General features: G+C 47.7%; 1 protein-coding gene across 1 annotated transcript in view; it reads right to left on the bottom strand.

Moving 5' to 3' along the window:
• Positions 1–13,764, bottom strand: part of HPS5 (HPS5 biogenesis of lysosomal organelles complex 2 subunit 2) — a 484,255-nt gene that overhangs the window by 26,271 nt on the left and 444,220 nt on the right. The gene's annotated exons all lie outside the window — the stretch shown is intronic.

The following is a 13,764-nucleotide window of genomic DNA, read 5'->3' on the forward strand; positions in this document are numbered from 1 at the left end:
ACAAGGCAATCAGTCACAGGGTACTCCAAGGTGAGAGCTCAACGGCTGTCAAATGGCATGCAAAGCTAAAGTCAGTGTTTAAATGCAATTCTCAGCAATAGAGGTGAAATTGCTTCACTACTTCCTCACTAGTCGCGGATCGGTCCCCTCCCGGGCATCCACTGGGAGGGAGGCAAAGCCACAATCTACGGTGTGGCGAGTGGTCAAATACACGCAAACTGCTTGGCACAAAGTAGGCGTTTGACTCTCCTCGAGACACAAGCCATACGGCTGGAGGAAGCCCAGACTGAGGCCCCGGATGATCACCGAGACAGGCAGCTTGCGCTCACTCGAGCTGAGATCAAGCAGCTTTCCTTGGAGTCGGCCAAGATGCTGTGGTGCTCGTCCGTCACCCACATATATGGGTGGGGTGACAAAAATGCCAGTCTACTGCACAGACTGATTTCCTACCCCCTTGCCAACAGGATAATCCCCGAAGTCCAAGACCCCACGGGCAACACCCATCACACCTCTCCTGCAATCACACAGACCTTTGCAGACTACTATGCCCAGCTAAACTCTGCTCGCGCACCAGAGGCTGTCCTCACAGACGTGCTCGGCCGAGCAGGTGTCTGGCTTCTGTGCCTCTCGGGAGATGACGCAGAGGGCTTAGACCTCTCCATTACCCCCCGAGGAGTAATCGCGATCTCCCTGCTTAAAACTGGGGAAACTCCAGGGCCCGTTGGCTTCCCTCAAGAGTATTATGCACTGTACCGAGACCTCTTGGTTCTCCATCTCGTGGGCCCCTATCACCATGTTGCCGAGGTAGGCTTCTTTCCTTCTGAGACTGATGTGGCAACTATTGTTGTCATTCCTAAGACTCAGCCGCCTTCCCCCAGATGCGCAGAATACCGCCCAATTTCCCTTATCAACACGGAGAATAAAATCTACGCCGCGATCCTGGCTCAACGACTCTGTCCCTTTCTCCACAAGTTGGTCCATACGGACCAATGTGGCTTCATGCCAGCGCGGAGCACCAGGCACTGCCTACTACGCCTCCATTTGGCCCTGGCCGGCTGCCAAGCCCTTACACCTACCTTGCACCCCTCCTTGTAGACTTTGAAAAAGCCTTTGATATGGTGGACTGGCACCACCTGGAGGACGTCCTGCATCTGATGGGTATTGGACAGCAGTTCCAGCGCTTTGTTCAGGTCCTCTATTCCAACCCCAGCGCCAAGGTGTTGACCAACGGAACCCTCTCCAGAGTATTCCCAATTCAAAGGAGCACGAGATAGGGGTGTCCCTTTTCACCCCTTTTATTGACACTGGCAATGAAGCCTCATAGCCTGCCTTATTAGATCTGACCAATGTATCCGGGGCTGGACTTGGAGTACCCATTATACTGACAAAATCTCCCTCTACGGGGACGATGTCCTGCTATACCTGGCGGACCCAGCCAACTCTGGCCCTAGATGTGTTGAAGTCTTACAGGCCTTTGAGAGCGTTTTGGGCCTCCGGCCCAACCCCGCAAAATCAACATTGGTGCCCCTCCACCTTTCTAGAGTCTGCTTCGACTGGCAGTCTACCATCCCCATCAGGACGCAGTCATTCAAATACTTAGGAGCCTGGGTCGCACTGCGTCCTGAACTGGAGTGGGCAATGAACATCACCCCGCTGGTCCATAAAACCAAGCTGATCTCAAGCGCTGGCAAACCTTGCCGCTTATCCCGCTCGGAAGGATAGCATTGTTCAGAATGATGATCCTTCCACGCTTCCTGTACATCATTCAGAACACCACATTTCACTTACCCCGCAGCTTGTTTAAGGAATTGGAAGGGGTGATCACAAGGTTTCTATGGGGAGGGGCGAGGCCCTGAATTGCTCTTACCCGTTGCAGGATCCCACCCTTGATGGCGGTATGGGCATGACTGACCTCCACCTATACTACCTGGCCACCCGACTCCTTGTCATCAACGACTGGTTCACTGGGGGATGGTCCGAACCGGCCTACATGATGGAGCTTAGAGATATGGATTTCCCCCAAAGTGCAGGCGTACCTCTTTGGATGCCCCATACCTAAAGTAATCCCGCCGATAGCCAGGGCAGTCCTGGTGGCATGGCGCCGGCTCATCATACGGATCTCTCTCCTGGGTGACGATTCGGTGAGAGACCACATTAGGACGTTCTAAGAGTTACAGGAGAGATACACTCTCCACGCTTCACAGTTCTATAAATATTTACAACTTCGTCACGCTCTTAACATACACATTTCAACAGGTACGTCCCTTCCGGAATTCAGCCCGATAGAGGCTCAAGTCATGACGGGGGACCTGGGGAAGGGTGAGATCTCCTGGATAAACCGTACCCTTGTTAATGATGGACCGGCTACTCTAGATCCACTCCGGATCTGCTGGGAGGGGTGTGTGGGTCCACTGGAGGATGAGGACTGGCGCGACGCCCTCATGGCCCCTAAAATCATCACGTCCTCAGCCAGACTACGCCTTATACAGTTATACTACCTCCATGCGGCTTATATCACCCCAGCACGCTTGCATAGAGCAGGGCTGCGCCCCTCCCAGATTGCGTGCGCTGCGGCCACGTGGATTTCTATCACATGATTTGGACTTGCCCTAGCCTTGCCCCTTATTGGTCGAGCATTGAGACAGATCTCACTCAGGTCCTTGGCTGGACAGTTCCCCACGATCTGGTGCGCGAGATCTTGGGGATGATGGAGGGTATGGACGGTTCAAGGGCGGACAAGGAATTTCTTGGAACTGCAGTCGCGGTGTCCAAGCGCGACATTGCGGCCTCCTGGGTGCAAGCCAAGCCCCCTGCCATGGCAAAATGGCGTCATGGAGTGGACTGGTGTGCCGCACAGGAAAAACCCTTATTCGAGGTCCGAGGTTGCCCCACCAAATTTAACAGAATTTGGGGTAAATGGCTAAATCTGCTGGACTAAGTGCACGAAACCTTCTCGTTGCGAGCAGGTGTGATGTTGACGTGTTACAAAGATACCTCCAACTAATATTCTGTATGTTTCACAAATGGTGTTTGCGAACTCTACTACTAGAATTATCAATTCAATGTCCAGTGATGCGGACGTGTTTGATCTAAAAACCAATAAAGTTGATTATCCCCAAAAAAATGCAATTCTCAGAATATGTCCTTCCAATTTTGCATTTATGTTTGGAGTGAAGACTAATCTTGATGCTCTCCGTACTTTGCCCCAGAAGTAGCTTGTATTATTTTGCTGTTGGCCTCTGTGACATCATTGTGATAAGAGAACCTCTATGTCTGTTTTATTCCTGATATATTTATTAAACTGCACAACAGCAGTACCCAATTCTGCACCATGTACCTGCTGCCATTCCAGAGTGTTGTAAACACAGCTCTTGACTCTCAGTTCAATGTATAGCTGGACACTTTCCTGTTTTGTTTTTTAATGCTATACTTTCAGCCCTGGTTTAATTCTTGCAAAAACAACAGTTGATGGACACAATGCAGAATAATGTCATATATTCACCCCAGTACAGAGATCTGGGCCTAAATCCATCGTTTTTTGCTCACCATGCCATTCCAGTTTGAACCCAGCCATATGCAAATCAGTCTTGAACCTGTGCCTCATGGGAACAGTCCAGCCTGAACTGCCAAGCCAGGTCCTCCCTGGACTGGAACCAAACATCCTAGGACCGGTTTCGGGGTTTCACCCCTCTTCAGCCAGGATAGCTTGACTCCAATGGCATGGAGAGCACGGGACTCACGTCTGAGCATACCCGTCCCACTAGGGGTGACAAATGCAAAAACAACAGTTGATGGACAGAATGCAGAGCAATGTCATACATTCACCCCAGTACAGAGATCTGGGCCTAAATCCATCGTTTTTTTGCTCACCATGCCATTCCAGTTTGAACCCAGCCATATGCAAATCAGTCTTGACCCTGTGCCTCATGGGAACAGTCCAGCCCGAACTGCCAAGCCAGGTCCTCCCTGGACTGGAACCAAACATCCTAGGACCGGTTTCGGGGTTTCAGGGAGGACCTGGCTTTGTTCTGCATTCTGTCCATCAACTGTTGTTTTTGCACTGGTTTAATTCTTAGCAGTCATTGGTAGTTATGGATACCTGCCTTTTTGGGATATCACTAGTTTCCTTAGTTTCCAATTTACCATGATCCACACTATGCATTACAATGTAGATTTCATCTGATCTTGTTTTCCTTTTGATTTCATGTTAGTCTCTTTGTGTAGTTTCCGGTCCCATGTCCTGTACAGTTTTAGCCTTGTTTGTGTCACGTTTGTTTGTTTACACGTTAATTAACCATCTCATTGTCTAGTTAGGCAGTACTTGTCTGAATTGTGATTACCAGTAACAACTCAGATCCATGTGCTCAGCACTAGTGGCTGAGGATTTTTTTTATGTTATCACATGCATGTAAGAAACACATGTAAGCCTTGTGCTTTCTGCCCTCATACAGATGCAATGCAAATACCGTAGAGTGGGAGAGGATGTGGCCTAACCTCTAGAGCGGTTGACCTTGATGCTGGGGAACTGGGTTTAGTGTCTCGGCAAGGACGCTCAACATCCTGTGATTCTGGGCAAATTACTTAATCTCCCTGTGCCTAACCCAAAAAAAAAATATGAATGTGTCTGTTTATAATGCAACTGGAGCTTATATAAAGCACTCCGATACCTTCGGGTCTAGTTTGCGCTATATAAAATCCCCCACCCCCCAAAAAAACCTATGGTAACATACAAGTCTACTTGGCACCTTATGTGTAAAAACACAGTAGATATATTAAATTATTTCATATTAGGATGAACTCTGAAGACATATCACCACAGCATAATAGGCTGCTGACTTTCATAAGGAACAAGGTACTTTCTTTCGGTAACAGTCTTTCTAGTGGATACTCTAGCTAACCACAGATTCCTCACTTTCTGAATATCCGTAGGCGCCAGACCTGATCTGAAGCATTTTCTCTGCAATTTCCTCATGAGACTGTAAGTAGCACTGTGGAGTTCTTCATCAGATCCGTCCCACCACGGAAGTGATGTTGGGGCCATGCTATAACTGCCTCCTCTGGGCGTCAACATCAGTTTCGTTCTGATATCTGCTTGCGCCATTGGACGTGGATCCCTAGTAATCAGATTGAGCAAGTGTGCAAATTTCCAATTAGAATCTTTTTAACTATGTATCAAAGGAATTCATCCCACAGAACGGGGAGGAGTGTGGGTTGGTGAGAAATCAGCGGTTAGATAGAGTATCCACCAGAAAAAGCATTACTAAAGGTAAGTAACTTGTTCTGAAGAACACTACTAACCACAGATTCCTCACCTTGTGAATTGATACCAAAGCAGTACCTCTACAGCTGGTGGGTCTTTAGAATTATTTAGACAAGAACATCCTGATGGACTGAACAGGCAAAGAGTTCCCGTCATCAGACATGGCTATTCAGGCAGTAGTGCTCTATTAACATGTGAACTGACACCCATGTCCCAGCCTGGTAGATATGCAAAATGGACACTCCATGTGACCGCACGGTGGTAGTAGTTCTGGCTCAGGTGGAATGAGCCTGCAGGCCTTCCAGTGGCTGTTTCTTGGCCAGTCCATAGCAGATCTTTAGATGAAAGACGATCCATCTCGCGATAGTCCGTTTCTGCACTGCTCTTCCCTTCTTCTCCCACGAAAAACCCACTAAGAGCTGATCGTCCACCCGGTGGTCCCTGATGCATTCGATGTAGAAGCTCAAGCCTCTCTTCTGGTCTAGGTGATGGGCTCTATTTCTCCTTGGATGCATGAGAAGAAGCAAATGGTGTGGAAATGCACAAAAACCTTTGTGAGGAATGCTGTCTTAGTCCTTAGCACTTGTCCGGAAAGAATGTGATGTACGGCTGTTGGAGATGACTTACAGCTCACTCATAAAACCAGCAGCTGTGAGCACAATGAGGAATACCGTTTTTAACGTGAGCAGCCTTAGAGGACAACTGTGTACTGGCTCGAACGGGGTGCATAGCAAGTATGTAAGGACCACATTGAGGTCCCACTGGGCACCTTTGGTGGTAACATATGGGTTATCCCTTTCAAAGCAAGCAATGGAACAGGTGATTCAAACAAAAATGGCTGAACAGTCAAAAGAAGAACATTAAAAAAGGCTGAAAATACAAAGGGGCTGGGAGAGAGGTCTGAGGCTGGTCCAATTGCAGTTGAGCAGCCACTACTCTAGATCTTTTGCAGTATCCTCCAAAATCTGGATGGAATCTGATAGGGTCCTCTGGTGATGGGTGTTGGACCTAAAGTCCTAGGGTAGCTTGCTCAGGTGGAAAGGCCTCGTTCCGGAGTAACATGTCATGCTTGCATCACACTCGCCTCAGCACTCCAGCGTATCACCACTAAAAACGACACTACACCAAGGTATTATAAAAGTTAGAAAAGCTTTATCTTTCCTTTCATCAGGTTTCTCTTTTCTTTCAAATGAAACCAATCAGTTTTTATCTACACCACATTAGGGTCAAAACATTTCGTTGTGGTTAAATTGGCAGTACTTAAGTACCTTAGCCCTGATGTGAAATCAGGCGCGCCACCTGGTGGTCAAAGACACAGCACAGCAAATTCAATAACACTTTAAATAGAGTCATTAAACATAGCGCTGCACATAGCAATTTCATAGCGCCTTAAATAGAGTCATTAACATAGCGCTGCACATAGCAATTTCATAGCGCCTTAAATAGAGTCATTTACGTAGCACTACACATAGTAATTTCATAGTGCCTTAAATAAAGTCATTAACATAGCACTGCACTTAGTAATTTCATAGCGCCTTAAATAGAGTCATTAACATAGCACTGCACTTGGTAATTTCATAGCGCCTTAAAAGTGGCCCTTCCGCTTAGCGGTGTACTCAGTACCTCATTAGTGCTATCCCCGGCAAGTACCTAAGGCCTTAACGGGACTCTCCGTCTGAGGCGAGGTCCTCGGGCCCCAAACTCCCTTGTCCTGGAGCCCTACAGAGGCAGGAGATGCTGGTGAGGTGGGTCCCAGGTCAGGGGGAAATGTTGTGGCTCACTGGGCCTCCCCAGGGGAGGGGCGAACTCTGGGCCTCTCTACGGCCTTCCACCCGCCTCCCCCAGGGGTTACCTTTCTCCTTAGCCTTCTCTCGGCCCCTGCGCTGGTTTTCGCCCCTCACGGGCCTCCTCACAGTCAGCGCTCCACTCGGCGCGGTCCGGCGAGGTGGTGGGGGCTCCGCAGGACTCCAGACGGCTACGGAGACTTTCAGGGCCCGCACCCGCAGCCACCGATGCAGCGCGACCTGCGGGGCGCGGCCCAGTCGGCAAATCACCCGGCGGCGGGGGCGGCGTCTCGCAGTCCGCCCCCGTCACGTGATGGGGGGAATCCGCTTCACGGCCTTGCGCGGCCCTGACAGGATGGCTCCAGGCCTGGTGAGGCCTTCGCAGGGTTCCAGTGGGCTTTCCTGCCTTCCGACTGCAGCGATGGGGCCCTGGGCTTCTCCACGGGCCCCGATGACTATGGGGGCGATCTTTCCCTGGGCCGCAGCGGTGAGCTATTCTCTGGGACAGCCCCGACGGGGGTGGCACAAATTAAGGGGTGGCCGGCAGTTCGGGGGTGGCGAAGTGTTCGGCGCCTAGCGCCCCCTGTCTCCTCACAGCGACGCCCAGGCTCAGGACAGGTTGGTTGGATTGCGGCAGGCCACACGCCAGTGGCGGAACAAGATAGGGGGGACCCAGGCACAGTCAGGAAAATGGTGGATAAGGTCAGAAATGGCCACTCTCTTCCCCAGTTCTCTTCAGGGGTCCTGACTAGGCGGGGAGCACAAAAAGTTGATGTGATCCCAGGGTCAGAGGCCGAAGGCAGGGCTAGGTCACGAGGTAGGGGGTGGTGTCAACCGAGGGGGGAGAAAAAGCAGGCCCTAAGAACAGTCAGTTCCCCCCCTCTGGCGCTCCTACCTCCCCATTCAGGTGCCTTACTCCTGACTACCTCAGTTCACCCCCCAAATGGCCGTCGCACCTCACCTCTCTATATAGCCTGGGCCCTGACTGGCTAGAGTGGCCCAGAAGGTTCTGGAACTCCTCATGCCAGCCTATGGCCCAGGTTCTAAGGTGCAGTTTAGGCCACCATTTTGTGGAGGAGCTCTCTCCCTCCCTCCACTTTAGGGAAGCGCCTTGCGCCACACCATCAATTAGTGATGATGGGGCACCCAGAGCCTCTAAGTCAACACCAAAAAAAACTAGTGGACAGAAAAATTAGAGGGTAAAGGAAGAAAAAATGAGGAGGGGACAGCCAAAGGGCTGGCAGGTCTAACAATGGGCTCGCTGATACTTCAGGTTACACTGCAGAGCTCACATATGTCAACTGGCATAGCCATGTAGCAGGAGGCCACAAGACCCTAAAGCCTTAGACCAACTCTCACTGAGAGCTAGGTTTGAGGATGGAACATCAGGATTGTAGCCAAATGAGCTGGACTCCTTGTGATGGGGGAGGCCCAGAAACACACTGTATCCAGAAGCGCTCCGATGGAAGGGAGCCTCGGTGAAGGAGTCCGGAGTGACTTTGACACATTGATAGTGGACCCTAACAATGTCAGGAGATCTGCCATCATCTTGAGGTGGTCCATGACTGACTGTGGTGAGCCTGCCTTCAACAGCCAGTCCTCAAGGTAGGAGAAAACTGGAATCCCTAACCTTCAAAGATGGGCTGTGGCATCACTTTTATGAACACCTGTGGGGCACTGATAAAGCCGTATGGGAGCGCAGCAAATTTAATATGCTCCTCATCTGCTCTGAACCCCAAGAAACATCTGTGGGGCTGCTGGACGGATTCATGAAAGCTGGCATCCTGCTAATCAAAAGCCTCCATCTAGTTACCAGGATCCAGGGCAGACAGAATCATGTCCAACGTGAGCATCTTAAATGTGTCCTTCTGGAAAAAGGCAGTCAGAGGGTGTAGATCTAAAATAGGATTAAGGCCTCCATCCTTCTTCAGGATGAGGGAATAATAGGAGTAACAGCCAGTCCTTATTTCTGAAGCCTGAAACCTCTCTATGGCTCCTTTGGTCAAAGTAGCCTGCACCTCTTGAAGCAAGATGGATAGCTACTCCTGTGAAAGCCGCTCTAATGTGGGTTGAAGTTGTGGCGGGTCGGAATGGAATGGCAGGGCATAGAGCCACTGAACGATCTGAAAGACCCATCTGTCAGACGTTATATTTTACCACTGATGGAAATGTCTGATCTTGCTTCTCATAGGGTGGTCGTGTGGTACTAAGAGCAAACTAAAGCCGTTTGGAGACATGTGTCATAGGGACGAAGGACTGGACCAGGTGCTCAGTAATGTGTAGGTAAGGGCCTTATTGAATGGAAGCAGAGGTTTGGGGGAAGAAATTCAGTTAGAAAGTTATCTTCACTTCCATAAAATTAAGTTATAAGTCTAGTACCTCAGCTGCACCGCTAAAAACCTAGTCAAGAAAGCACTCTCCTCTGTTAATGACCCCTGGGGGGAAACTAGTCCAGTATCTGGGGAAGTGCCCAACCCACTGGCCTCCTGTAAATCCACATAAAAGTTTCATCATCATAGTGTAGGAGTAACTCATCCCCATCATCACTATCATAATCTACAAAGGCTGGTTAACATTGGTTAGCGTCAGAACCAAAAAGTTGCTGGAGCGCTTGTGGCCCGCCTCGCAGCAGAGTCATTGTTCTGTCTGAATCAGACTGGACGGGGACTGGTACTGTTGAGGAAGATTTGGCAAGTGACCTCAGCCAGGGCTGAAATGAATTCAGCTCAGAGCTGGAGACAACTATTGGTATGGTGTCCTCCTCCAGTGCCTGTGGCATTGGATCTGGCATCAATGTCGAAGAGACAGGTGTGGATTTTGGAGTGAAATAGGAGTGGGCGCCGAAGCCAGTGAGGAACCAGAGACAGGTTCAGGGGTCAAAGAATGCACAGAGGATGGATCCACCAACAGTAGCTCGAGTGGAAGCCTTTGCGGATCCTTGGGGTCTTAAGGCACGCCAGAAAGATGCACAATATTTGGACAACATGGCCTCTATAAATACATCAACCCGTTACAACATAATGTAGGACCCTTAAAAATCTGAGGGCATTGGGATCAACTGCAGATCTGCTCCTCTAGAGTGGAAAACAGCCTTTACGAGAAGGTTTTTAACAAGTTGAGCCTTCACCACGCATTTTATACCACTTATGTTTTGACAACGTACATGCCTTTACCAGGCATTAAAGGTAAGTACAGGGGTGGAGGGGATCTCCCCCCACAAATATTTTACACACACACACACACATACACACCCCTCACCCCCACATCGGAACTCCGAAAAGATAACAGGCGACTCACCAGAGGATAGCACAATTATGCTTTATTGTGCACACAACAACGCGTTTCGGCGATGACTTTTTCAAGTTTGGAGACCTGTGCCCAATTCTCCATAAAAATAGAGGTCGAGGTGCATAGAAACAGAAAACATACTCGCCATTCCATATCATGTGTTGCAATACACTTCATGAAATTCAATAAAGTGTAAATAAACATTGTGATGTTGCGATTTCATCCAGGGTACAATAATCTCTATCCATAAATACGGGGAATTATGCAATGATTCAAGGAGCACAATAAGGCACATTTACAAAGTTACACACTCAGTTTAGCGATAACTATTTAGCTTTAGCCATCATTAATACGGTCATAGTACAAGTCGCCTGTTAGCACAACTGTTTTCTATTGGCCACAGATCTACCGCTAATGTAACTGGTACGTAAAAGCATTAGCACAATCTACACACGAGCACTTTGTGTGATGAAATTCTGATTGCACGATTCATTGCTCCTATGATAACTATGCAGGATCATTTAAATAAAGTTACATCGCTTCAAAATTACATTGACAGACATGGGTAATGTACCCTAATCTGGGGAAATGGATCACAAGAATGTTTTCCATTATATCTTCCCCTACACTATCTTATCATGCTCACCTGTCCTACCTCCGGCTTGTTAAAACATGTGAAATCTTTCTAAAAAAAAAAAAGAAACACAATGGCACTGTGATTCTTATCATACATAGACTTCCAGGCTAATGATGTTACAACATGTAGGGCCTTTATCGGCATCCTATATGTGTGGCCAGCTCTTCACCCAAATGTAATCCATTTGGTGCCTTAGTATTTAATTCGATGATGTATCTCGACTCAGATATCCTCAAGGCTTTTTCACGGTCTTCTCCCCTGGGGTGTGGCAAAATCCTATCAATACCCCAGAATATAAGTAGCTTACTGTCACTGTGGTGCTGCACCTCAAAATGTCTTGCCACAGGATAATTGCAATCCCTATTATTTATTGCCCGCATATGTTGTAAAATCCGTGTTTTAAGGAGTAATTTTGTGCTCCCTATGTATCGAAGACCACAGGGGCACTCTAGCATGTACACTACAAAATCACTAGTACACGCGATCAATTTTTTTAATCTTTTTGATTTTCTTAGTTTTTTGGAGACTGACACTCTCCACCCTGTAATTGTCTCTACTTGGACTGTGTCTACATACCTTACAGGAATTGCATCTCTTAAAACCAACAATACCACCTAGCCAGGTGGTAGTCTCAGTTGGATTATTGTATCTGTGAACTAGTTGGTCCCCGGTAGTAGAAAGAAAGATAATCACGGTATCCTAGTTCCCAGATTGATAACTACCTATAATATCAAATTTAACAAGTTGAGACATGTCATGAAACAACACTGGAATCTGTTAACTACAGACCCAGTCATAGGTACTGTTGTTGGCAAAGCACCATCAATAACCTATAGGAATCTAGATCCCTAAGGGACCAACTGTCAGACAATTACTAGTTTTACCTGCCATCCTGCCACTAGATGTCACTCCCAATTACACTTTGCGAACCTGCGTTTACATCTGTATAGGATAATATATACATCAACATGTACCATAGTTAGTTTCACTTCACCTTTTAATCCACGTTTCTGTTCCTTTTCTAAGATGCATTATGTTCCTTGTAGTTCCACCGGTCTTCAGACCCTTCCTAGATCACATCTTGGTGATGGTTCCCTGTTCACTATCTTGGTTCCTGAATCCTAAGGTTATTCTGACACATTTATATCTACATTCTGGACGTTTCGCTTTCTTTGCTCCAATTCACACTGTGACAGGATTTCCAATTCCCAGTCTTATATCTTGTGGTTCGCCTAATCTTCCCTTTTCCAAGTCCCAGTTCAGCTTTTTCTTAATTGGTGGTTCCCCGGTTCTTTACATCTGGTTTATTCCCTGCACCTTAGCCCTTTTACTGATCCTCCAGCTATCTCAGCCCTGTGAGCACAGACTGCAGCAGCTCTAAAACTGACTTGGTTATTGAGTCACCTCGTGCACTATTATGTCCTTGCTGTTGTAATACATGGTTTACCTTATTGATTTATTTTCTCTCTCGTGTTCCTTCCTCCTGGTTTCTGTGATTATCATTATTCCTAGTCTTGTCTGTACGGTTCCTGATATATCCTGTAACCTCTTTGACCTATGTTCGGTGTATTCCGGTCCTGAACCTAACCCTTATCCCAGTCCTGCTTTTTTAAACACAGTTCCTGTGTCTGTGTTCTTTTTGCCTTAAGTCTTAGTATTCTAGTCCTGCACTTGACCAGTATTCCAGTGCTGCTCCTCACGTTGATTCCATGTCTTAGCTTTCAAGGGTGCCAGTTAGACTCCAAGGCATGTGCTTTTGGCACAGAGAACTACCGAGCGCTCCTTCTCCATAGGTGCTGCTGGGTGTCACCACGAAGTCTGTGAGATTAATCTGCTCCTTGCTTTTGCATAGGATCTTTTCACCCCACAGAGAGACAATATGCAAGGAGCATACAAACTATCATTTATGATAGTTTTTTTGTCATCACCCTTGTTTCCTTCTGCTGTTAACTCAAGGTTTCCCATTAGACTTTCAGTTTCCTTGTCAAAACCTACCCCTGCAAACACCAGTCCTCAGCCTCTGTGTTTCATTCCTTTCCAGCCTTCAAGTACTTGTACAGGTTTTACCCAGGCACTGGGAATCTCTTTTTTTCTAGAGAGCTCACACCCACTATAGTCCAGCCGTGTCCTTAACTCACCCAGCTAGACCCTTGACAGCACATGAATGTGCCAGAGGTTCTGCCCCCTAACTTACTGTGCTACGGGCAAGAAATTCCTTGTCTTTCAATTGTTACACTACTATAGGTGTAAGGGAGAGATTTCTGTACTCTGTGCTAGTAGTTACAGGCAGGGATAGCACCACAACAGGACAATAAATATGCCAATAAAATCAACATGGACAAATTGAAAGGAATAACATAAAAAACATAAAACACTCTTCAAAACAGACATCAGTTACAGAAATGATCATTAAAATGTTGCACTTTACACTACAATTTCAATCTGTGAAGAACAGACTTCTTCCTGAAAGGAGTCCATGGTACTTTGAGTTGCAACTGAGTAGGTATAGCATCTGAAAGTCAACTTGAAAGCTTGTGGTTTAACTAGTCGACCCATCCCTGTGGATGTCTGTTTATGAAACTAATCAGAGAGGAGTGGTGCCACTATGACACATTCCCAATCCTGGCAATCCTTAGAAATGCTGAAAAAGACTCCCCCTCCCCCCCCCCCACTGGAGTTTCCTCTCGTGGCATGCTTCATCACTGAATCACATCTGAAGCACCTTTTGTGCCTGGATGAGCTCCACCTCTAAAAGGAGGGAGCACTTCTAAGGGTAATTTCTTAATCTGGATCTG

Source organism: Triturus cristatus, chromosome 3_2, assembly GCF_964204655.1.
Source record: "Triturus cristatus chromosome 3_2, aTriCri1.1, whole genome shotgun sequence".
Taxonomy (NCBI): Eukaryota; Metazoa; Chordata; class Amphibia; order Caudata; family Salamandridae; genus Triturus; species Triturus cristatus.